The 22,435-nt window shown below is 37.1% G+C and overlaps 1 long non-coding RNA gene across 1 annotated transcript in view; it reads left to right on the top strand.

Moving 5' to 3' along the window:
* Positions 1-17,011, top strand: part of LOC129480420 (uncharacterized) — a 44,613-nt gene extending 27,602 nt beyond the window's left edge. Inside the window, exon 3 of the long non-coding RNA XR_008657035.2 lies at positions 16,494-17,011. This is a non-coding gene — a long non-coding RNA (uncharacterized lncRNA). The remainder of the gene's footprint in view (positions 1-16,493) is intronic.
* The last annotated feature ends 5,424 nt before the right edge of the window (positions 17,012-22,435 follow it).

Below are 22,435 nucleotides of genomic sequence, written 5' to 3'. Positions count from 1 at the left end.
CTAATTTTTATTTATTAAAAACACAGTATCTCCCTTATCATCAAATTCACATGCTAAAGCTGGAAGAGACCTTGGAGATCATCTCATTTCATCTTTTTATTTGATACGCGTTTTTTGTAGGAAGAGATCTGGGTATGTTTTAGTAACATACTTAGCTTGACTCAGTGAAGGAAATTCTTTCCTCTAAATGAGAGGCTCCAAATATTTCAGAGTATAGGCAAGTAACGGATCAAAGTTTTTGAATGAATATCATAAATTCTTCCATCCACATCCTAGTTCTCTCCCTACTCCTTGACAGAATCATAGTCTCACCACCCTAAAGAATTTTAACTCAGTTTTATCCCCCAAAGGCTGTACTGTGAAGATGTTTATTTTCTTTCTCTTTTCTTTTTTAAAATTATTTTATATTGACACATAATAATTGTACATATTTATGAAGTATATGTGGTATTTCGATATATGCATACAATGTATAATGAAGAAATCAGGATATTCAGGATATCTATCATCTCAAACATTTATCTTTTCTTTGTGCTGAGAATATTTCACAAATTCTAACCATTTTGAAATACAACTATAAATTAACTATAGTGACTCTACTGTGCTATTGAACACTAGAACTTCTGTCTAACTATCTGTTTTTACCAATTAACTGATCTATTTTCATCTCACCCTCCTCACTCTTTCCAGCACCTGGTAATCAACATTCTATTATTCTACTCTCTACCTCCATAAGATCATCATTATTTCTGTTTGTTTGTTTTAATTTAGAAACTAGGTCTTGCTATGTTGCCCAGATTGGCCTCAAATGCCTGGGCTCAAGAAATCCTCCTGCCTCAGCCTCATGAGTAGCTGGGACTATAGGTGCCACCACATCTGACAAAAAGAATGTTTTTGGCTCCCACATATGACTGAAAATATGTGATATTTGTCTTTCTGTGCCTGGCCTTTTTCACTTAACATAATGACCTCAAGTTCCATTCATGTTGCTGCAAATGACGTTTCATTCCTTTTTGTAGTCAAATAGTATTCCATTGCATAAATGGCACATTTTCTTTATCCATTCATCTACTGATGGACATTTAGGTTGATTTTATATCTTTGCTATTGTGAATAGTGCTGCAATAAACATGTGAATGCAAATACACCTTTAGTATACTAACTTCTTTTCCTCTGGATAAATATCCTGTAATGGGATTGTCATATCATATGGTAGTCTGATTTTCAGATTTTAAAGACATCTCCATACTGTTTTCTGTAGAGACTGTATTGATTTACATTCCCACCAACAACGCATGTGTTCCTTTTTCTCCACATCTCAGCTAATTCATCAGTGATGTATAGAAACATTACTGATTTTTGTCTCTTTCTATCAGTCATTTTACCTGGAGTAAGATGACATATCATTGTGGTTTTGATTTGAATTTCCATGATGATTTGTGATATTGAGCATGTTTGTATGTTTTCTTTTGAGAAATGTCTACTCAAATCCTTTGGCCATTTTTTAGTGGGATTATTAATTTTTTTACTGTTGTTTAGTATCTTGCATATTCTGCATATTAGTCCCTTTTCAAATGATTCGTTTTTCAAATATTTTCCCCCATTCAACAGGTTGTTTCTTCACTCTCTTTTCTTGCTATGCAGAAGCCTTTGTAGTTAATATGGTCCAATTTATCTATTTTAGTTTTTGTTGTCTGTGTTTTTGAGGTCTTAGCCATAAAATCTTTGCCAAGACCAATATCTTGAAGTGCTTCTACAATGTTTTCTTCTAGTAGTTTTATAGTTTCAGTTCTTAGGTTTAAGTCTTTAATCCATCTTAAGTTGATTTTTGTATACGGCCAGAGTTAGGGGTCCAGTTTTATTCTTCTGCATTCCACAATTTTCCCGGCACCATTTACTGAAGAGGGTGTCCTTACTCCAACGGATGTTCTTGGCGCCTTTGTTGAAAATCAGTTCACTGTAAACATATGGATTTATTTCTGGCTTCTCTATTCTGTTCCATTTGTAAGTGTGTCTGTTTTTATACCAGTAACATTTTATTTTGGTTACTAATTCCTTGTAATATATTTTGAGGTAAGGAAGTGTGATTCTTTGTTCTTTTTGCTCTAGATGGCTTTGGCTACCTGGGCTCTTTATCGGTTCTATGCAAATTTTAAAATACCTTTTTCTTTTTCTGTGAAACATGATATTGGTATTTTGACAGAGATTGCATTGACTCTTCAGATTGTTTTGAGTAGTTATTTTAAAGATATTAATTTCTCTGATTTATGAGCATGGGGTGTCTTTCCATTTTTTGTGTCCTCTTCATTTTCTATGATCAGAGTTTCATAATTTTGCTTGTAGAAATCTTTCACCTCCTTGGTTAAATTTATTCCTAGGTTTTTTTTAATTTAGGGAGCTATTTTAAATGAAATTTCCTTTTGAATTTTCTCTCAGCTAATTCATCAGTGATGTATAGAGACACTACTGATTTTTGTATGTCGATTTGATATTCTGCAACTGTACTGGATTTGCTTATCAGATCTAATAGTTTTTTGGTAGAGTCTTTAGATTTTTATAGAAATAAGATTATATCATTGGCAAAAAGATACAATTTGATTTCCTGTTTCCAATGCAGATATATTTTTTTCTCTGTCTGATTTCTGTTACAAGGACTTTCAGTATTATGATGAGTAACAGTGGTGAAAGAGGGCATCCTTGTGTTGTCCTAGTTCTTAGAGAAAGTTCTTTCACCTTTTCCTCATTCAATAGGATGTTACTTGTGGGTTTGTCATATATGGCCTTTATTATGTTGAGGCATTATTCTTCTATGCCTAATTTGTTGAGAGTTTTTATCATAAGAAGATGTTGAATTTTATAGAATGTGTTTTCTGCATCTACTGAGATAAATATATGGTCTTTGTACATCATTCTGTTCATGTAATGTATCACATTTATTCATTTGTGTATGTTGAACCATCCTAGCATCCCTGAAATAAATCCCACTTAATCATGGTGTATTTTTTTATGTGCTGTTGAAATTGGTTTCCTACTATTTTGTTCAATTATTTTGCATTTATATTCATCAGGAATATTGGCATTTAGTGCTTTTTCTTTCTTTCTCTTTTTTTTGTCATTCTTGTCTCATTTTAGTGTCAGGGTAATGTTGGCATTGTGAAATTAGGTAGGGAGACTTCTCTCCTATTCAATTGTTAGGAATAGTTTGAGGAAAATGATGTTAGTTATTCTTTGAAAATTTGGTAGAATTTAGCGATGAAGCCATCTGGTCCTGCACTTTTCTTTCTTAGGAGACTTATTATTACTGACTGAATTTTATTACTCATTATTGGCCTGTTCAGGTTATCTATTTCTTCCTGATTCCATATTGGTAGGTTGTATGTGTCCAGAAATGTGTCCATTTCCTCTAGGTTTTCTAATTTGTTAGTGTATGGTTGTTCATAATACTATTTTATTATCTTTTTATTTCAGTGATATCAGTTGTAATGTTTCCTTTTTCATTTCTAATTTGTATATTTACATCTTCTTTCTATTTTCTTGGTTAGTCTAGCAAGTAGTTTATCAATTTGTTTACCTTTGAAAATAACCAATTTTTGTTTGATTGATCTTTTGTATTTATTTAGCTTTGCTCTGATCTTTATTATTTATTTTACTAATTTTGAGTCTGGTTTGTTCTTGTGTATCTAGCTTATAGAGTTGCATTTTTAGATTGTTTATTTGAAATCTTACTATTGTTTTCATGTAGGCATTTATTGCTGTAAACTTTCCTTCTTTTCTACATCCCATAGGTTTTGGTATGTTGTGTTTCAATTTTCATTTGTTGAAAGAATTTTTTTGATTTTCTCCTTACTTTTGTCCTTAACCCAATGATCATTCAAGAGCATGTTGTTTAGTTTCCATGTATTTATAGTTTCTCAAGTTTCTCTTGTTATTGACTTTGAGCTTTATTGCACTGTCGTCTGAGAAAATACTTTATAAAATTTTGACTTTTAATATTTGTTGAGATACTTGTTTTGTGTCCTAATGCATGGTCTATCCTACAGAATCCCATGCGATGATGAGAAAAAAATGTGTATTCTGTAGCTGTTGAATTAAATGTCCTGTAAATGTCTGTTATCTCCAATTGGTCTAACATGCAGCTTATTTTATTTATTTATTTATTTATTTGTGTATTTGTATAAATTTAAGGGGTACTAGTACAATGTGGTTACATGGATATATTGCACAGTGGTGAAGTCTGGGTTCTTTGTGTGTCTAATATCTGAATAATGTACAGTGTACCCATAAAGTAATTTATTATCACCAACCCCTCCCACCATTCCACCCCTCCTAGTCTCCAGTGTTTATTATTCTACACCCTATCTCCACTCACACACATTATTTAGCTCCCACTTGCAATTGAGAACATGTTGTATTTTACTTTTTTTTTTAGTTCTTTCATTTAAGATAATGGCTTCCAGTTATATACATGTTGCTGCAAAAGACATTTTTCCTTTATTATGGCTGAATATTATCCCATTGTGTATATATACCATATTTTCTTTAGCCAACCACCCATTAATCAACACTTAGGTTGATTTCCTGTCTTTTCTATTGTAAATACTGCTGTGATAAACATACAAGCGAAGATATATTTTGATATAATGATTTGTTTTCCTTTGGGTAGATACTCAATAATAGGATTGCTGGGTTGAATTGTAGTTCTATCTGTAGTCCTTTGAGAAATCTCCATACTGTTTCCATACTGTTGTACAAAGTTACATTCTCCTAGTGTATAAGTACTCCTTTTTCTCTGCATCCTTGCCAGCATATGTTAATTTTGACTTTTTAATAGTAGTCATTCTGACTAGTATAAGATGGTATCTCTTTATGGTCTTAATTTGCATTTCTCTGATGATTAGTGATGTTGAGCGTTTTTTCATATGTTCATTGATGATTTGTATGTCTTCTCTTTAAAAATTTTTATTCATGTTATTTGACTTCCTTTTATTATTTGTTGGGAGTTATTTGCTGTTTTTTTGTGGTTGAGTTCCTCATAAATTCTGGATATTAGTTTCTTGTCAGCTTTATAGTTTGAATATAACATCTTCCATTCTGCAGTTTGTCTGTTCACTCTATTGATTATTTCTTTTGCCATGCATAAGATTTTTAGTTAAAGTAAGTCTATTTTTAGTTTGTATATTTTAGGGTTTTTTGCAGGAGCTTTTGAGGTCTTAATTATGAATTCTTTGCTTAGGCCAATGTCCAGAGGAGTCTTCCCTAGATTTTCTTCTAGTATGTTTGTAATTTCAGATTTTACATTTAAGTTTTTTATCTTTCTTGAATCCATTTATGTTTATAGTGACTGATAGGGGTTCTGTTTCATTCTTCTGCATATGGCATTCCAATTTTCCCAGCACTATATATTGAAAGGTGTACCATTTTCCCAATGTATGTTTTTGTCATTTTTGTTAAAGATTAGTTGGCAGCAGATACGTGACTTTATTTCTGGATTCTCTATTCTCTCTATAAGGATTGCATTGAATAAATTCAATGTTTTTTTGTTAATTTTGTATCCAATTGATCTCTCTAATGCTGACAGTGTTAAAGTCCACAGCTATGACTGTATTGAAGTGTATCTCTACTGTCACATTAATAGTATTTTATTTAAATATCTAGATGCTCGGGTGTCAGGTATATTTAGAATTGTTATATCCTCTTGCTGAAGTGATCACTTTATCATTATATGTCATTATATATAAACCTTTTTGTCTCTTTTGCTGTTTTTGATTTAAAAGTCTCTTTTATCTGATATAAGTATAGCCGCTCCTGCTTTTTTCTTGTTCTCTTTACATGGAATATCTTTTTCCATCCTTTTACTTTCAGTCTGTGTCTTTACAGATAAGATGAGCTTCTTATTCATACACAGTGTATAATTGGGTCATTTTTTTAATCTTTTCTGCCAATCTATATTCTTTACATGGAAAATTTAATCAATTTACATTCAAGGTAATTATTGATGTATGAGGGCTTATTTCTGTCATTTTATTAGTTAGCTTCTGGTTGTTTTGTATATTGTTTGTTCCTTTCTTTCTTTTTGTTTTTCATTGTGAGTTGGTTGTTTCCTGTAGTGGTAATCTTTGAGTCTTTTATCTTTCTTTATGTGTTCATTCTATCAGTGGTTTTTATTTTTGTGTGTTTTAATGATGATAGATACTGTCCTTTCACTTTATTGGCACATATTTTTAGGACTGGTTCAGTGATAATGAATTCCCTCAGCTGCTGCTTATCTGAAAAAGACTTTATTTATCTTTCATTTATGAAGGATAACATTTCTGGGTATAGTATTCTTGGCTGATAGTTTTTTCTTTCAGCATTTTGAAAATATAATTCCGTTCTCTCTTGGTCTGTAAGGTTCTGCCCAGAAATCCACTGTTAATCTGATAGGGGTTCCTTTATAAGTAACTAGATAGTTTTCTCTTGCTGTTTTTAGAATTTTTTTCCCTGTTTGTGACTTTTGATAGTTTTACTATAATGTGCCATGCAGAAGGCCTTTTTATATTGCATTTATTTGGGAATCTATAAGCCTCCTGTATCTGGATGTCTAACTCTCTTGCCAGATTCAGGAAATTTTTATCTATTATTTTGTTAAATAGAATTTCTAATTCTTTCATTTCTCATTGCCTTCTGGGACACTGCAAATGTGAATATTTGATAACTTTCTGGTGTTGTCCTGTATGTCATCTAGGTTTTGCTCACTCTTTTTTAATCTTTATGTTCATCTGATTTAGTTACTTCAAAAGTCCTGGTGTCAAGTTCTGATATTCTTTCTTCTGCTTGATGTAGTCTATTGTTGAATCTTTTGAATGTATTTTGTATTTTATTCAATGAATACTTCAGTTCCAGAATTTCTGTTTGCTTCTCTTTTTGATGTCTTTTTGCTAATTTCTTATTTTTATCATGAATTGTTTTTCTAATTTATTATATTATTCGTATTCTCTTGTATCTCACTGAGCTTCTTAAATATCAGTAATTTTTTTTTCTGGATTTCAAACATTTCTTTTTAACTGGGCTCTGTGGCTGAAGATTATTGTATTTTTTGTTAAGTGTCATATTTCCTTTCTTTTTCATCTTTCCTTTGCCCTTACATTAATATCTCCATATCTGGGTTTAACGGCTGCTTCTTCTAAATTTTGAATTTGCTTTCATAGGGAAAACATTTTCATGAAGATATATCTAAGGTGTTGGTTGAGTAGGGCACTTTGGCTTTTATTCTAGGTACATGCAGTAGTGTAGTCTGTATGATTTCTTCAGTTGTAAATAGTATCATTGGTGGCTTTGATTTCCTTGGTGATTTAACATGATTGTTAGTGAAGGCTATGGTCAAACTTTGCTGAGGATTGTGACATCAGGTATGCTATTCTTTGGGTCTCCTTGGTGGCAGTGGTTGGCTGAGTGAGCATTTCCTTAAGTCCCAATGTAGGGAGACTCCCTGAAATTATTGCTACGGAATAAAAGATGAAATGCTCCTGATTGTTGTAAATACAAAATTGCATACAGGATTGTGTAAAGACAATGCCAGGCTGGACTGCCAGAATGAGCCAACAGCACGTGAAGTGCTTCCCCCTCCAGAGAGCCTATGAATGGACGTGCAGTCAGGGAGGTTTCACATCACCAAGATTCCTATCCCAGAAAAGCAGAGGTTTATAGCTCTGGGAATGGAATGCAACCTTTGTGGAGAGCCTATAAATGGACGCATGGGGGGTGCCTGCCCATATGGATAAGATAGGGCTATAAACGCCCTCATCTTGCCATGGCTCTTCTAGACCTCTTTAGGGTTAAGGCATACTCCCTTCTGAGAATTTCTGGTCTAACCGGTTTCCTAGCTTCATGTCCTGTTTCTATGGATTGTTCGTAACCAGCTTTTGCTGCAACTGTTACTGCTGATTAATATCTTGCTAATCATAGGTTATGGAAAGACTGTGTTTCTGTTTTAAGGCTCTGTTAGAAATTACTGATGCCCACACTATATTGTAAATTCTTATCCCTGTATACTGTACTTCTGCCTACAGATGTTAAAGAATTACTTCATCCCCATGTGATCATCTCACCTCATAATCAAATGACCCTAAATCCATCACTAACCTACCCCCGCCCTCACTAAACTTAGTAATAAATGCCGGTATATCCAGTGCACTGTTGGCACTGCGGGACCAGAAGGCAGTGACCCCCTGGACCCAGTTTTCACTGTCTTGTGTGTCTATTATTTCTCGACCTGCCGATCTGCCTGGGAACAGAGAGAGAGCCCTGCTGCATTGCGGGTGCTGGCCAGATCCCGCAATACCCCAGGGCAGTGTATACTTGTACCAGTGTTGACGGGTCTAGGCAGAAAAATTACTGGGTCTCCAGGTGGCTTGCTCAGGCATCAGGAATGGCAGGGGTGGGCCAGTGGGTAGGTAGGTTCTTGAGCCCCTGGGCAGTAGGTGTGGCATGGCCAGTAGCAGTAGTGTGGCAGGCCAGGTATCACTAACTCAGGCCTCCATTACAACTGTCCCAGCACTTACTAAGTAGCTAGGTTAAACATTAAAAGCTGATTGAACCAGTGTCTTTATATAAAGGCTGGAATGTAACAAAAGACCATAGAAAGTTGTGCCTAGGCATTTCCTGGGCCTTAAAGCATGACAAAATAACAGGAATTCTTAACAGGACTCATTTAGGATTAAACAAGTTTCATTAGGCATCTGAAGAAACTCCCCAGGCCCCCACAAACAAGTTTATTGGAGATCTGAAGGAACTCCCCAAAGCTCCATGATTTAGCAGGAGTCAAGATAAGGGTAATCACCCCAGCACCTGGATGCGTTTAGATTAAGTAAACTTATTGAGGATCCAGAAGAATGTCTTCAGGGCTCTGGCCTTAGTTACAGATTAAAAGAAGTTAATCACTTATGTCTTTAGAAGAATGCACACTTACGCATAGACGTATAACTTAGAAGGTATATGAGCTCTGGAGAACTTTGTTATTTTGAGTTGGTCTGGTGATAATTTCCAGGCCTTTTCCCTGTAACCGGTTACGGAAATAAAAACTGCCTTCCTTCCCAGTTCATCTGCATCTCATTATTGGGCCACAAGAAACAGCAGCCCCACCCTCAGTTTGGTCCGGGAACAGTAGCAGTGGTAGGATAATCCTCTGGGGCCCAAGTAGTCTGCTCTGGTGTTGTCAGTGGCTGTGATAGGCTGTGTGGGCCAGTCCCAATTCTGTGGGTGGCATGTGTGTGTAGGTGTCAGCTGTGGATACACACAGGTTGTATGAATCTGATCTCAGACCTTGGGATGAGTTCTCAGGTGCCAATGGTGGTGGACTTGGCTGGGCCATCCTCAGGGCCCTGGATGGCATGTTCTGCTACTAGGGGGTGCAGAGCCAGGCCAGGTAGACCTGCCTTCAGGATTCCAGGTGGTACCTGCAGGCAGGCACTAGCTGTGATAGGCAGGAGTGAAGTGATCCCCAGGCTTCTGGTGGAAGCAGCAGTGGCTGTGCTGTGGCCCTGCTACCAGTGCTACCAGGAAGGGCAGAGTTTTCTTAAGTGGGAGCAGCCATGGGCAGGCCGCTATAGGGCCAGCACTTCACTTGCACCTCAGCCCCACAGAATCTTGAATTTTTTCCTCAGGGCATGTAAAAATGCATGGCTGTCCCTCTGCTGAGGGGGGTGGGGTCACTGCCAGTGGCTCCTGCCTCATCGCTGTTGCAGTAGCTGTGGGTGGAGAATGTTCATGGGGATCCAGGGATGTGGAGATTCAGGACAGGTTGGAACCCAGGATAGGAGGCAGTCTGATGAAAGCTGGGCTCTTACAATGGTGCTGTGCTGCAGCTGCTCCAGACTCTGGGATTTGTGGGACTCAGCCTGAGCTCCCTCTCTGGAGCAATGCCATTGCACAATCTTCAGGCAGCTGCCTATGATAGTCTCAGGGCCTGCAAGGGTTGGGGGGATCTCCCCTGGCTAAAATCATGGGAATCTGCAGTGAGAATGTAGACCACTTATACCCCCTTCTTACATTAGGGATCCTTTCCAGGCTCTCAGCTGATCCTGGTCAAACAAGTTGCCTTATTTCCCTCTCCTTCCTTGTAGGCCTTACATCTTTAAGGTGCAGTTTCTTATGAAACAAAGAGTATTATGAGATTTCTCTAGGATGAAATATGAAGTGTTTGCTCCTTTCTGAGTTAATTTGAAAGGGGAATGCAGAATGCTGGTACCTACTGGATATACCATGTCTCTTTATGTATAAAAGATAAGGAAAAAGCTGGACTAGTCTCTCTACCTCAATTTACTTCACAAAAATAAAAAAATAAATAAATAAAATTAATCTCCAAAAGAAGAAACAAAATTTAAAGAAATTACAGTATTTTGAAAGCAATTCTTATATAGCAGTGAGCATAAATTATATATTTCCTGACTAAAAGATTAAATCCATTATTAAGCTGAACCAAGTGTCATAGTAGAGTGATCCCTCTCTGAACATTTTCTGTATTGCCTTTTTTTTGGCTCCTAGAAACAAGATAATTCTTCCCAAATAGTCCTTGGATATCACTGAAAATTTGACAATTTATTATTAAAGCACAAAAGCTAATACTCTGCTGATGTTGTGTCAAGAAAATCAACACAATGAATAATTCCAGCTCTAAAACTGTATTATATCCTGCTAGTATGTGATAAGGCTAAAGATCTAGAAGAATCTAGGACAAATTGCAAGTAAATCCCCACCCAACCACTTTCCTCCACCCATTTCCCATAAACCCTGCCCCAGGAACACTTGTCCATTTTTCTTCAAATCATTTGTCAGATCCCCCAGTGAACTCCTGAGTATTTGAATACTCAAACATGAGAAAGATTAAGCAAATGTGGTTTTAATATTGGCTTGGCAAATCACATATGAAGAAAAATAGAAAGGGTCATTCTGAAAATTAATCACAGATTATTGGGTGATAAACAGTACAATGCCACACTTACTTTAGTTGAGCCAGACAGAGCAAAAATATTTGACTTTTTAAATCTACAGTGATACAGAGACTAGAGATATATGGAAGAAAAATTGCTCCGTTTTCGGTCCTCTTTTTTTTTCCTACTATTGCTGTCAGGGTAGACACTGGTGATTTATTTTAAGCTGAATTTCACTCAATCAGCAAGAAGCCATAAACTAATGTTAAGATAATACACACTATGCTGAGCAAATTACTTTCAAATCAATGAGATCAATGAGTATGTTGTAACTGATATGTTTTAATTATCAATATTTCTGTTCATGTCTCAGTTTTCCATTACATACCACATATCCTATTTCAAACCAAATGCATCTTAAATCAAGCTAAAAATATTTAAATATTTTAGGATAGATGTTCTCCACAGACTTTTAAGTTACAGGCACTGAAAACCAAAAGAAGCAAGTCTATGTGTACTATGACTACATATTTGATATAGCTTATGGCAAAAACTAAATATTTTCTGATTAGGCCATTACGTTTTTTATTTTCAAGTTTCTTTATATCCTAAGCCAGCTCTTCCAAGATGTTGAATATTTCCAAAGTTACTATAGGCATGCTCTTCTGTGAAAGTATTTCTTTCCTATAAAATGAGCCAATAGTGATTCTTTAATCTTTCATGATGAAAGCAGCACTGAGAACCACTATTTACAACCTGTCTCCTACAAGAGAAGAGAGAAAAGATAAGAGAGAAAGCTATTAGAGTTCTGTAAACCAAATATTCTTTTATGATGTGTTTTATTCAGCATCAGTTAAGCGAAACTCACACTGAAGACTACCAACGGGAAAAGAAAGCATTCTAGTTGCCTGGAAGTGAAGCTATCTTATGCCAGATGTATGAGGAATGTATTCTCTACCAGGAGAAAAACAAACTCAGAAATTCACAAGTCATTATTGGTACCTAACTTTACAATGGATTTCAATTCTTCCTAAGAAGGATGTGTTCTTTGTATCCTCACATATTCAGTCAGATTTATTCCCACTGAGTCTGTAGTAGCCAAATCTTGCCTTTTGAACTTCTAAAATAGTTTCTTATAAGTATTTTTCATCTTCCTTAACTGCAGAATTTCCTTTTCAAATGCTAGAATGTTCCCATTTTAGGATTGCGTGCTACTCTATCTTCACTGATAGTAGTTCAAAATAAAAACTTATTAATTGTCTACAGTCTTTGACTAAAGAAGAAGAAATATCGAGAAAAGAGTATTTGCATCTGACATCACCAAATTATTAAAGGCCAACATTTGTATCTGTTAGATAACTCATTTATCTTTCACTTACATATTACTGTAAGCGAAATATATCAACACATGTTTGATCAGGAGATTGAGAAATATTTACTTTACTGGGATAATTCAGGGTAAATAATCTTTGAGTAAAATATTGGCTCAAAAACATGTATATTGGAATAGTTCCAGATTTTGGAGAAAATTAATTTATCAGAGAATATCCATGCTTTCTCAGGTACAGATTTTCATGAGGAGAAATTTAATATATTCCAAGAGCTTTTGTCCCCTATTAAGACTTACATGTTAGCATCAGGTTTCATGGGCCCTCCTCAACACACACAAACAGGCAAACAGTTATGAGACCCTTGTATCACTTAGTAGTTACTCAGTGAGGTTAGAGCTGATTATTCTCTTCCTCAAAGAGGAGATTAAACTCTTTTACAGATAAAAAGCCACAATGACAAAAAAAATCTATATATAAGCAACGTTACACAGTCTTAGAGCTCTTTACAACAGTAAGCTTTAATGTCAACCCCTTTCAAAAAAAAAGCGGGGGGGGTTAAATTTCTTACCTGCTCAGTTCACTTTGTTTAATGCTAAATTCCCACCATTTAATCTAAAATGATATAGTTGCAGTTCTTTTTATTTAGTGAAAATCTTAATTGGTTCCCATTAGAAATTTATATATGTGTATGTATTAACACCTAAACTACAATTTTCCTTTATTGTTTCCAAACTACTTCCTTATTTGTGACATAATTCCTCCTGCTTCCTTTTGGTATGAATAAGAAGACACTGGTAGCAAGGCCCTAGGCCAGAGCCTCATGTTTCTGAATGGACTCAGCCCTGAGCACTGTGGGAGACATAATCTGGCATGGTACCAAATACCTTGGGAAAAGTTGTTAACCATGGACAGGGAACAAGGACTACTTGGGTTTCACACAGGCATCCAGTAAATCATTATTAAAACCCGCTGGTACAAAGAACTTAAAATTTTTAATTTATGCCCTAGTTTGACCCTATTAATTTACAAATATGGGCATGTCACCTGTCTCCATTCTTCTGTTTCTTCATTTTTCAATGACAAAGACATGTGTTCTGCCTGCGCCCTGTAGACATTCGGCATACCTGGGCCCCTGTTGCAACCTCTGGGCTGTTGTTAACATATAAGGAGATCATGTTCCCGAAAGTATTTGGAAAATAATTAAGTGCTATACCAGTGCAAGTGGGATTGTTTCCCACAAGTCACTGTGCTAGGTGCTATGATGGATACAAGGAATTCACAACCTAGCAAGGAAGATAATGCATGTATTGAGGGGGTGATTCAAAATAATTAGCAGTACATGGGAACCAACCAGTCCTAGAGTGCCAGGGAATACCACCTAATTATCAGTCCTAAATGTCATATCAAAACAATGTATTATAAAGCACAAAGAGAAAGATCTTGATTCTTATTATGTTCATACTCTTTGTGATCTACTCTTTCATAAGTTATACATTGTCACTTCTATATTATAATGGCTGAATTCAGGCTTGCAGACAAAGTGTAAAGAACTAGTCTTTGTAGCTCACACATGCTAGTCAATGGTCCAATTCAGCAGTATTCCATCTCTGTTTGTATAGCAATGTCTATTTGTGTAGTTAATAAAATATTTAACTGCATTTTGACTTACTGTTTTATACAAGTGGTAAAATATATAAAGAGAAACTAAACTTGGGAAGTATTGGGCCAGGTGCGGTGGCTCACGCCTGTAATCCCAGCACTTTGGGAGGCCGAAGCAGGCAGATCACGAGGTCAGGAGATTGAGACCATCCTCGCTAACACAGTGAAACTCCGTCTCTACTAAAAATACAAAAACATTAGTTGGGCGTGGTGGCGGGCGCCTGTAGTCCCAGCTTCTCAGGAGGCTGAGGCAGGAGAATGGTGTGAACCCCGGAGGCAGAGCTTGCAGTGAGCCAAGATCACGCCACTGCACTCCAGCCTAGGTGACAGAGGGAGACTCTGTCTCAAAATAAATAAATACATAAAAATAAAAGAAGTATTGGTCTCACATTCAATAAAATTGATGAAAATACATTATCACATGTGCAAAAATTTTAAATTATAGTTTAGATGTCTATAAAATAAACTGTCTTAGAAAATTAAGACAATAAACCAGATACTCAACTGTTAAATAAAAGAATAACATGCTTGGAAAATATTATCAAGATCATCATGTACTAAAGAGTGAAGTACATATTCAAATTTTACTATTTATAATATAGTTGGCACATTGGGAATGAAACATTTAATCCTGTTTTTTGACTTCTAGTACCATTGATTTTTTAACATGTTTTCAATAACGCATTGTGTGTAAAAGTAGGAGAAAACTGATAGAAAAGTGTTGTGACAATTGGCAACAGAAATACATTTATAGATGGGAGGATAAAAGCTGAGTCTCAGAAAAGAACTAGAATTCGAACTTACGAAAATGGGGAGGACATTCTAGGTGGAGAGAACTACTTAATCAAAAGCTTTAAGGTGGAAAAATACAGGGCATATATGAGGAACAGGCAGTCCCTGTTCCTGACAAGAGAAGGTGATGCTCTCTGGAACAAATCAAAAATAGAAAATTATAGTTGAGAAGTTAGAAATAGTTGCAAAATAGCAAATAAGATTTCAGAAACTCATCGTATCTTTTGCAACCATTCTTTTCATTCCTGCCTACATATGTATCTTTTCCCACAGCAAAAGACATTGACCATCAAAACACATGCTCAGATGTTCACTTTCAGCTTAGAAATACAATACTTAATATGAGCAAGAGAAATTTAGGGGACTCAAGTCCAAAACACTGGGACCAGCATCAAATTACTCTGAGTATTAATGCATAAACACTTGCCATTTGTAAAATAAGTAAATTGTGAATCTTAATTCTGAACTGGCTCCTGCAAGTTGGGTCTCAATGGTAACATGAACCTGTCTTATTCCATGGTCAGAGTCACTTTTTTGATTACTTTCCTACCATAACATGAATAGTGCTCCAAACCACTGGAACAGAGTTAGAATAGAGTTGTGTTTTTCCCTTTGTGCAGCTCAGCAATTTAGATCCTGCTACATGAATCACGGTTTTTATAGTACCAACTGCCTTTCTGTACCCAAGGATCTCTGACTATCACAGACTCTTAGGTTCCCATAGCTTTTCTTTGCAAATTTGTTGACACCCAGTTGTTCTCACTTGCTTGGTCACTGTGACCATTGCCTGGTCCTGAAGCTACCATATTCTTTCTGTTCTGGCCTTTTTTCTGGGGACGATCACAGTTAATTCAGTCCAGTACTAGGTCTTACTGCCCTAAACTGCTACAGTTAATAGGGGTCATTTTCAGCCATGAACTAACAGATGATATATGTCTTCCTCCCTTTTTCTAACTTGTTTGTATTTAAAAAAATATATAGTGAACACATTGTACCTTTTTTTGACGCTTCCTTGATAAACTACTAACCTCTTGCTATTTTTAGGAAAGGCACTAAAATTACACTTACCCTTTAAAAAAAGTTGTTGAGATGTGAACAAATGTATATCATTCAAACAAATGTATATCAATAAAAGAATCAGAAGCTGGGTTTTCAGATCACTGCCACTGGATGGCACATTGCTCTGTCAGCGACAGGACAGTTTCTGCACTTGTGTTTCCAGGGACAGTCCTTACTCAGAGTGCAGAGGTGGACATCATTGATTGCATGTGTTTTACAAGTCCATGATCATACTGCAGGGAGTGAGGGTGAGTCAGCTGCTTGACCAAATTGCTCTAGCTGAAGGACAGAGAGTAGGCACTAAAAGCACAGCAAAGGGAGTAAGACACACTGCCTCCTTCCACAAACATTCAAGAGCTGTGATTGGCAATCCTGGAGGAGGATCAAGGTTAGATTGGAAGCTTTTAAAAGCAACAGATGCTCAGGCCATAACCCCAGAGTCTTGGAGTAAGGGTAGAAATTGTGACAATAAGTCAGAGTTGAGATTCATTGCTCTATGGTCAAATTGGGGAGTAAGCAAAGATTTACGTAATCAACAGTCAAAGACAGGTTAATATGCACACCAGCCTGCAATGTTTGGTTTTAACAAAAACAAAACATGTGGGAGTTTAGGGAATTCTACTGTATAGATTGTCATTTGTTGTTCTTCATATCAGTTCAGAATTATCCAAACATTATATAAATTAATAAATTCCAAAAAAACAAAATTTTAAAAACCTCAATTTTTTTTAATTACAAATTTCAGAGCCCTACCGTGGCCTCACTGCACCACAATTTTCAAGAAAAGACCCTGGGAAGCTGAATTTTAACAAATGTCCCAAGTGATTCTTATCATCAAGGAAGACTGGAAAACACTGATCTGGATACTGAAGATGTTGGACTTTGAATGGTCTGTGATATGGGGCTTGCACGCAGGTGACAAGCACATCATGACCCATATAATCATGAGTGGCATACCTGAGCATGAAGCTCTTCCATCACCTGTACTGCAGTCACCCAGACCCCTCACACTCCGTTGACTATTCCAATCCCATTCCTACTTCAGGGACTTTGCACTTGCTCTTGCCCAGTCAGCAAACTCTTTTCCTAACTCTTCGAGTGATTAAATTCTATTCATCTTTTGCTACATTCTCAAGATAGTCTTCCCAGCTCTGCTCAGTTAAACCAGGTTTCCTGTTAAAGTCTCTTTGCACTTTTTACTTTTCTTTATAATAATCATTGCTTTTGTGGTTATCATAATCTTGTGATAATGTTTTGGTATCTGTCTCCTGCACTAAACAGTAAGTTCCTTTGTGTTAGGGCATTATTCAGATGTTCACAACAGTATCCCCAGTTTATTGCCACAGCCAGTCTCATTAAAGACCTTATAAGAATTTGTTGAGTATATGAATAAACAAACGTGTACATCAACAAATGAATACATGAATGAATAAAAGTACTCAGTGGAAGCATGTAAAGATAGAGCAAGGTAGGAGGGTGAGATTTACTGAAATGATGGAGATGAATATGTGCAGAGGTGAAAAGCCACTCATGGAGTGACAAAGATTGTGCTGGGCCCCAAAGCAAACAGCAAGGAGACTGGCACAGCAGAGAGGAGCAGAAACATGCCAGGTGGGCAGCAGTCTCTGCAGATACCCTGGAGAAGTGAGACAGAATATGTGTGCCTGAACAAGGAGCCAGCCAGCTTGAATTAAGCAGACAGAACAATCAGGCTATGATGAATGTGGAGGACACTTAGATAAAGAGTGACTCATATCAGTTTTGATTTGACGTAAGCAGAAACTCAGAGATCCCACAGGGTTCAGAGAAGGAGAGAGATGATCAAAACAATGCTTACAGAGGATGACTCATACCCTTTGTGTAGAACTGAATGAAGGGACAGGACTAAGATATGTGAAACCAGCTAAGTGGCTATAGCCATCAAGTTGCAGTGCAATTGGGAATCAAAATGTGTGCTCTGTTTTATTTGGATACATCCTGCCTAGTGTCACAAGTTTGATGCACCTGGGTAGAAACATGACAATAGTTTAGACTAGAGGAAGAGCAGGGGTCTAATGAAAGAATCAGTTAGATTTGGACTGACTTTCATAGAGGAAGAGGGAAGTGAATTAATGAAGATATTAATTTGTACACCCAAAAGTCTGCATGCTGCGGAATGAGATGAAGAATTACAAACTCAGAGAAGTCTCAGAGTGGGAGAAAATAATGAATTTTGTTCTTAGCATGAAGTCATAGTATGACATTTAAGGAAGCTTATCCTCTGTTCCATGAGAATTACAGGACATTATAAGGGCTGAGAATAAGGAAACCTCAGTTACCCAATGACTACAACCTCTGAAACATGAAGAGACACCCACAGCTATGTGGTGCCAGAGGGGATAGGAATGAATCTCCTAACTGGTCTCCCTACTCCTAATCTCCTGCCTTTCCATTTCATATTCGTCTAGCAGGCAAAGTGCTCTTTTGTCATTCAGATATTAACTATGTCTGTCTCATGCCTAAAATCTTTAAGCAATTCCTTACAACATTCTGGATGAAGGGCAGGTAGATTCACTAGTACAAAAGGTCTTTGAGAATGTATCTCCTGTACTTCTCTTCTTTGTCTCTCCCGATAGGCAACTTGTGCTTTTCACTCCAGTCACACCAGTAATTTTTTTATTTCCCCGAATGAGACATGTTCTTTTATGCCCTTCTACCTTTGTAAGTGGTGTTCCCTCTAGCTATCTTATCTTTATCAGCCTTTTGTTGCCTGGTGACTTTTATACTGTCTTCAAAACTTCAATCATCATCCCCTCTACAAAGTCTTCCCTGGATTCCCTCTGCATCTGCCTTATGTGATCCAATAGCTTACTCTAGCCTGTCCCCAGCAGAGAACCCAAATTTGTGTGCTTGCTTTTTTTTTCACTCTAACTAAAATATTATCTTCTTGTAGGCAAGGGTGGAATCTGGCACACTTGTATTTTCTATGCTTAGTACAATGCCTGACACATTATGGAAACTGATATACTCTTTGAAGAAGGAAAGAAGGAAGGGAAAGAGAAAGGAAGGGAAAGTGAAGAAGTTGAAAGGAAGAGAGCAAGAGATGAAGGAATGAAACAAGGTAGAGAGAACGGAAGGGGTAGCTTCCTCTCCCTCCAAAGAACAGTTCTTCCAAAATACTGGGAAAAACGAAGGAGAGAGATAGCAAACCCAAGCCAACAGGTATAACCCAAATTGAAGAAGATTTAGTGAATTAAATGAGTTTGGCATCTCACAAACAGCATAAAATATTTTTTGTAACTCCTCATCCTTTCAACAATTACTTGTGGAGCCCTGCATTGATGCCAGGTATTGTGCTGGTGAAGGGAGGTGGTACAAAAAAAGGACACATTGAGACACATGGAGGACACATTGAGACAAACATTGCATCAATGCCTGACCAAGACACAATGCATTACAGAGGACAGAGCAGCCAAACATACTTTAGGAGTGCAGTTTATGGAGGTTCCCTAAAGGATATGACTCAAAAAGAATAAGTAGGAATGTGCTAGGTGTGAAAAGAGGGATAGATCATTCCAGAAAAAGAATCAAGTATCTTTGGGCAATAGCAGAGAGTTTTGAATGACTGAACTCAACCAAATACTTGTTATTGTTATTTTTCGTGGTTTGGGAGTAGAAAGAGATTAACAGATTAATTTTATCTCCTTCCTCACATATCCTCAGACATGTCGGTTCTGCCACCTTCTCCACCTTTTGCAATGACACCTGCTGCCCTACTCTGCTTTCCCCACATTGTGGTCATCTGTTGGGCTGAGCAATTCTGCCTCTTAATTATTCCTGATTCTCCTCACTGCAGTAAAGGCCTTGCACTTAATTATTCTTCTACCTCTTGAAGACAGTTCATAACTACTATGAACTTAATTACTTAATTACTCTGCTACCTCTAGAAGACAGTTCAATCTACTCCGATTGGAACATGTACGAGAAATGTGGCAGTAGTCTCACTATTCTTTAAACCAAGCTTGTCCATCCCACGGCCAGTGGGCTGCATGTGGCCCAGAATGCCTTTGAATGTGACCCAACACAAATTTGTAAACATTCTTCATTTTTTTCCCACAATGTCTTTTTGCAATCTTTTTTTTTTGGCTCATCAGCTATCGTTAGTGTTAGTGTATTTTATGTGTGGTCCAAGACAATTGTTCTTCCAATGTGGGTGAGGGAAGCCAAAAGATTGGACACCTCTGCTTTAAACCCTTCTTGTACACTCAACCTGAGGAGCATTCTGGTAAACAGTTTTTTCTGTTATATTGTTACATAATTCATCATAATTTCTCATTGGTACTAAAGGACTCTTCTAGTCATTCTAAAAAGAAAAATGCATGCCAATTTAACTGCTGGGACAACCTGGTCAGATGATCTTAATATTTTTCTACCTTTTACCATCTAAATGGGATGTTTGGAAAGGGAGAAAATAATGCTGCGGCACATCCCTAGAAATATTACCCTGAGCTTCTCTTGGGCACATTGAGTTTTGGGCAGGTCAACGGTCAGAAACAGCCTCTGGCTGCTCATGTTGGAAGGTCCTAGAGACCCTTTTGTGGGGGACTACATGGACCTAACATTGGGTGAGCAACTAATATGCACCAAGCTCTGTGCCCAATATCCTTATTATTATACTTAATCCCGTAGTCAAAGAAGAAATGCATGGATATCATTCCTGTTTTTCACATGAGCTATCATAGGGAATATAACTTAATTTTTTCACATGAAGTAACCAGCTCTTCATAAATAACTGCATTAGCTAACATTTGCATATATGCATATGATGACAAGGATGCTATTTTCCTGGTAAGTTTGTAGCCATTTTTGTTTTTCTGCCCAGCAAACATGACAAATAAATCATGGCAGTGTTTCCATGGTTGAAGGCAGAAGTAGACACATTATAAGAACAGTGCTCCATATTACTCCACCAACTGATAGGAGTCATCCAGGCTTGATATGATTGCTTTCTAGTCATTGTTTCAGCCTTACCAACTCATCTGTAGTATAGAAATAAGAAGTTCAAGTGAGCAAGAAAGTCGATGTATCTGCTTCTGCTTTAGGGACTTCTCAGCCTAAAGTGAAACAGATACAAATGGTTTCATCTCTTTAGAAAAGTGGTCCTCCTACTAGTCACATATTCTTATACTGTTCACATTTTTCATCTTGTCTCTCTCAGATTTAGTCATATAATTATGAGCTGCTTATGTGGCAACGCAAAATTGCCAATTGTTACTCCTACCTTAAAGTAGCATTTTAGTCGCTCCTTTTCAGAAGCCATTTATTCAGACATACTAACTTTGTGTTTGAGAATAATTGCTTTAGCAATCTAACTACTCCTGTTTACTTCTTTGCCCTTTTCTTTTATTATGGAAGATGTGTATGAAGAAAAAAAGAAGTGGTAGATTACAACATTTCTATTTACTAGAGTGATTTTTTTCATCTGAGAATTCCAGAAGCCTTTCTTTAATAACAATGAGGGTTTGACACACATGGTGCTGCAAGTTAAATGCTCACACATGGACATGCTTATTTCATTCTCATAACAACCCTTGTAAGGTTGGTGCTGTTAATACCTTCATAACACAGATGAGAAAATCTAAGCTTCATATAGGCAAAGGGATTTGTCCCCAAATCACAAAATTAACCAAGGAATGGTGTCAGGATTTGAACCTGGAAAGTCTGTCTCCAGTCTTTGTAAGTAGCACATTGTACTGTCTTCCTCTCATTACCACATATTTCCCATTCTATTTCTTACTAAAACACTTACTGCCTAGCACACAATGTGGCCACAAACAGTAAAGGAGGCTGCTACTAGGACAGAAAGACTTGAATTATTAAGTAATTCAGAGTCACTTGAAGTCCCAGCCCAGCTATACAGCCTCCCTATTACCCACTGTGTAGAGATCATGCTCTGTAGCCAAAGCATAAGTAAATCTGCCTCATGGGGTCCTTTTGGTCCTTTGGCAACCAAATCCCCTTCTAGGTCCAAGAAAGGCAGGATGTACACAAATCTCCTTCCCTCTTAGATTTGATGCTCTCTTTTCATTGCACACTCTGGACTAGCCCTGTTCATGACTGGGTTTTTAGGTGCTTTTTCCTGGCTTGATTCCCTGGCTGCATTCTGAGATTCTGCTTTGCCCTCGTGTTTTACATTAGATCTGTAGCTTTTCTCATAGCCGCCATTGCAGCAGGGATTGTTCTGAATAACACTTCCAGATCAGGTCTGTAGCTCATTTATCTGTAAGACTGGTTCCATTTCTAAACATCTCTAAGACCATAACAGACAATAATCTAAGCGGATATGGTTATATTTTGATATCATAGTGGAGCTAACCAAGAATTTTTGTTATCCTACACTAATGCTATTTTATCCTTAGTAATTTTTCAATATTAAAAGTTAACAATAACATTTTTTTTTTTTTTTTTTTTTTTTTTTTTTTTTTGAGACGGAGTCTCGCTCTGTCGCCCAGGCTCTGGAGTGCAGTGGCGCAATCTCGGCTCACTGCAAGCTCCGCCTCCCGGGTTCACGCCATTCTCCTGCCTCAGCCTCTCCGAGTAGCTGGGACTACAGGCACCCGCCACCACGCCCGGCTAATTTTTTGTCTTTTTTAGTAGAGACGGGGTTTCACCGTGGTCTCGATCTCCTGACCTCGTGATCCGCCCGCC

Source organism: Symphalangus syndactylus, chromosome 4, assembly GCF_028878055.3.
Source record: "Symphalangus syndactylus isolate Jambi chromosome 4, NHGRI_mSymSyn1-v2.1_pri, whole genome shotgun sequence".
Classification (NCBI taxonomy): domain Eukaryota; kingdom Metazoa; phylum Chordata; class Mammalia; order Primates; family Hylobatidae; genus Symphalangus; species Symphalangus syndactylus.
The sequence above is the reverse complement of the archived record's forward strand: the minus strand, read 5'-3'. Positions and strand labels throughout refer to the sequence as shown.